We start from the raw sequence: 4,696 nt of genomic DNA on the forward strand, positions 1-4,696 counted from the left end.
CAAACAATGCTAACATGTCATGAGGGTGGGAACGGGGAAGGGGGGGTAACTGTTTCGACGTCCCGTTAGGAAAAAAGGCTTATCCCGTTTCCCAATACGCAATTTTAGCCGAATCGTGACGCAAAACACGGCTTGTCTCGAATCCCGCTAAAATAAGGGTGTCTATCGTATCCCGAATCCCGACAGTTATTTTCGGCCCATCCCAGTGTCCCGAAAATACCCGTTCTCCCCCTCATACATAGTAGACCATATTGTCACATTGATGTTTTCTTTCATTACAGTTAGACTTCGTGATCTACATTTTCGACAAAGGCCTGGTGTAATATTAGTTATTACATACTTGATGAAGGTAATATCAATTTCTTCAAATTTGAAGCATGACGTTAATGGGGTACCAGCACAACTTCATTGACTGCTACGTGGCGCTGGTGGTAACTAAGGTATTGCATCGCTCATATCACTTGAAAAAAACATTTACCCTAGTTACGACCAAACCTGCTTAGCAGAGGGCGATACCTCATCAGGAGCGCCACAATCATATCATTGGTGTGAAAGCATTTGTATGAAGTTTTTCAGTTCTCAATGTGTTCAAAACCTTAATTGTGAAATTGTGCACTTCGAATTCAAATTTACGTCACTACGTTAGTTTGACATCCATTGATGTCACGGTAATTTCACTGTTATGCTGTGCTGCTTTCAGGTTTAATGACACGAATGAGTACAAGTACATTACATTTTTCGACGAAGGCCTTCTGTAATTTCATACACTTCTTACGGTTAGTATTGATTCATAATTTCGAGTAAAAAAGTTAATTTTGAAAGTGAAAAATATGTTACAATACAATAGACCTGCAAATACCATATACGCAAGTTTTGAACAAAATATCACACATATTCCCCAGTTGACTTGTGATGATATTGATAATGGTGGTGGTGGTGTTATCATGTACATGGCTTCTAACGTAGTAAATGTTTTCTTTTCAGCAACATTCAATAGATTTATTTACTGTATTATCATTTCGACCAAGGCGAATTCGACACTTCAGTTACACAAGGTTAGTAACTTTTGTTCACAAAATCCAAATGGAGGCAAATACAGAACAATCAAACTTAGTCATTCCAGTCAGTTACTGAAGCACAGTGAAAACTGTCGGGAGCAATGCAACTGATGGCATGTCAAACTTCCAGTGACTGTCCCTGTCCATATATTTCAAGACAGTACAAATCTTGTAATCATTTTGTTTATGCAATGTACGTTATTATGTATCATTTCAGCACAATCAAACTTAGTCATTCCAGTCAGTTACTGAAGCACAGCGAAAACTGTCTGAATTAGTGCTGCTGATGGCATGTAATTACTCTACTACCACTACCAGTGACAGTCAATGTCCATATATTTTCAAGTGTGCGAAATTAGTACTCGTCTACTTCTTAGTGTTATTTGAATGCAATGTATGTCATAAAAATATTTTTTCAACACTATATCAACATTCTCATTCCTGTCAGTTTCTGAAAATCAGCTAAAGCAATCGCTACCAATGCAGCTGATAACAGCAATTCTTTTTGTTCCCAATGCCCATCCATGACAATATATTTCACGCATGTGACAATCATGTAATCATCCTGTTTTTTGTGTTCTATTCATGCAATAAATAAATTCAGTATTTTCAAATCATTGGTGCTACAAAACTATTCTCATTATATATTATTCATATTTTATAAAATGCTGTCATGTCAAATTTTGTGTCCTATAAATCATTATGAAGTCGGCATTTTATATACAACTTTTGTACTCCTCCTAAATAAACATACAAATCTTGTTTTATGTAAACTTTGTATATGTGACCCGTCACAGCAAAACCAGGCGCATGTCGCTCTGAGCTTGGCAGGTTGAGACGGACTGTTCTAATCTTTCATTAGCGACACCATTTCTTACCCGAGTGCCTCCTTCATTCATACATCTTGTACTTTAACTCAAGATACCCATCTTTGAATATTTTTAGTATACCAAGTACTACAATGTCAATGTATTGAAGTCATGTTCTTGTAGTGTTATTGGCTTTCTATTATCTTGTCAAAATACCACTTGGTTCTCGCAAAATCTCAATAAAAACAAATGCTATTGCATGTATTGCATATTCTAACAGCTATCCACTGTATCGATTTATCCATCATCTGTAGTATTTGTCACAAAAATGTTATATTATGTAAATCATATTTCATTACATAATGCACACTGCCAATTACTGCTGAACCATTCATATGTCATTTAAATAAATAATTTTCAACTTTTTAAAACCGTCTTATAGTACTGTTCTTGTCACTTAGCTGAACCAATTGCTCTATAGCATGAAATTTCCAGAAATGCCCCAGGGACTGAAAAGTGCTGTTTTAACAGAGAGGTGTCCTAAACTGAGAAGTCGAGTTGAATGGAAACAACCAATTTGGAACCAAAAACTACTGTCCTTATTAAAGAGGTTGTCCTCAATAGAAAGGTGTCCACAAAAAGTAGGTCCACTGTATATGAAAGTACAAACCCTGGTACATGTAGTGACATCATCTCCTCCTCGATGTGGACACCTGCAAATGCAGCGACAATGTCACATCAGTTATTTAATTCATCGTCCTTTGTGCAGATGGCACCACCCATCAAGCATGTTGGTGACGAATAGTGTCGCAGCATTTCGTCACCGAGCTCACACAAAAATGCACTGTCATTCATTCAGCCATAAGTGTAAGACTGTAGGGTTGTTTCCAACCAAAACATGTTCGAAATGTGTCAAGCATTCGGAACACCCAAAGACTGATTAGAGAAGTCAAAATTGAATGGAAACAACCAATTTGGGACCAAAACTAGTGTCCTTATTGGAAAGGTTGTCTTTAATAGAGAGGTGTCTTCTAACGGAGGTTCCACTGTATATAATGTAGGAACCCTGGTTGTGACATTGTCCACTCCTCCAGCTGCACACCACCAAATCCACAACAATGTCACACCAGTTATTTAGTTCATCATGCTTATGGTCATTGTACTTTCATCTCATGTAAAATGTAACTTTTTACACGGTTTCAATAAACGATTTGTAATTTGTAATTTGTAAATTATAAATTTCACTAATAATTTGACGCCGCCAATTCCACTGGTCTTCGAAATACGTAAGCTACACTGTTGACGACTATGACACTCCTCACAAACCACATTGTGAATCAGACGCCGATAGGCTTGTATTCACTATTCTCAATACGCCCGTGCGTGGAGCTGTTTTGTTGACATTTTGGGGAATTTGTAAGAACTCCCTATTCGCGCTTGCGATACCTACGAAAAACTAATTGAACAATACGTTTAACCAAACCAAGTTGGGCTGGATATCTGGATTGACGATTATAAGCAGATAAAAGCTCGACAGAACATAGAAATTTCGATTATCATTTCAATATGTTCTGATAATCTATTCATTCATATATACTGCATGCTGTCTGGCTAAAAAGGCTAAGTTTGATGAAAGATAAAATCCAAATGTTTGGGTTTTTTCTGTACAGCTATTGGGCAGTCTGGCCGGAGCAGGCATTGTAGCGATAACAGGCGTCATTATGGCTGTTGTTCTATGGTAAGCTACTTCAAATACAGTTCTGTTGGTAAAACGACGATTACTCAACAGATTTCGGTGAAGTTGAAGGGGGGGGGGGCATATAGCTGTCGACCAAGGAGGATACCGTGGTGACATCACAGCTTTTCCAAGATGGCGCTGCATATTGTAAACAAAGTCGATCCACGGCCAAGGGAAAATCAAGTCATCAAATAAAGTTAGATTTTTCGCATCAAATCAGAGTTATTAGTACTTTTCTGCTATGAAATAAGTCTTCAGACAATAAGTTATCATTTGAATAATGAAAAGTGCTGTTTTGATGGGGAAAAATAGGGTTTTTAAAACCAAATAGCCGGGCACCGATGTTCCAAAATTAGCGATGGTTTCAAAACAGTCTCCAAGATATGGGGCAATCTCTTCATTATCATAATGGGATTTGGAGGAATGTTTACAGATTTTACAAGTTCGAGACCTGTAGGACCTAAAACTTGCATAGATCCCCATAGATTCCCTCTATTTGTCGAGTTAGCGCCCTTGTAAGATCATGCATTTTCGGACACTAGAACGAAATCTTCCTGCGGATATCGCGGTTTCGGTGATGATTTAAGGAGAAATTGACTGTTCTAGAGTTGTATGGGACAGAAATGAGTTCATACTTCATGAATACATGAATATATTATGATATGGGCGGGCTTCTAAGTCAAAACAATAACAAACTCAACTGCATCTCTACCGTGTATCGCGTAGTGCATTGCCTAGAGTATTTCGTAGTGTATTTTAGCGGAGACATTATTTCCGCACTTTGGCCACGCCAAACGTCTTTTTCATTCGTGGAAGTTAATCTGCTCTGTAAATTTTATCTTACACAGGAAGAATCCATACTAGTTATTGCAATATTTCATGTCTATTGGTGTTTTTGTGTACAGGAGCGCACCAGACAGTGATACGTGGAGATGTGTTCAGTGCTGGTGCTGTCAGTAGACTGAATCTGATTGGCCATAGCGATCAGTAATATGGGTCGTGATCATGTAATGTGACGTCACCGCGGTATCCTCCTTGGTTGTCGACACTGGTTTCTTGATCGTATTATATTAAGGACCTACAATAAATAT

The 4,696-nt window shown here is 38.0% G+C and overlaps 1 long non-coding RNA gene across 1 annotated transcript; it reads left to right on the top strand.

The window, feature by feature from the left end:
- The first annotated feature begins 331 nt into the window (after positions 1-331).
- On the top strand, positions 332-2,522 carry LOC135502391 (uncharacterized). The gene is made up of 3 exons (XR_010449763.1): positions 332-349; positions 701-776; positions 985-2,522. It is a non-coding gene; the product is annotated as an uncharacterized LOC135502391 (long non-coding RNA).
- Positions 2,523-4,696: the final 2,174 nt, after the last annotated feature.

Source organism: Lineus longissimus, chromosome 18 (assembly GCF_910592395.1).
Source record: "Lineus longissimus chromosome 18, tnLinLong1.2, whole genome shotgun sequence".
Lineage (NCBI taxonomy): Eukaryota > Metazoa > Nemertea > Pilidiophora > Heteronemertea > Lineidae > Lineus > Lineus longissimus.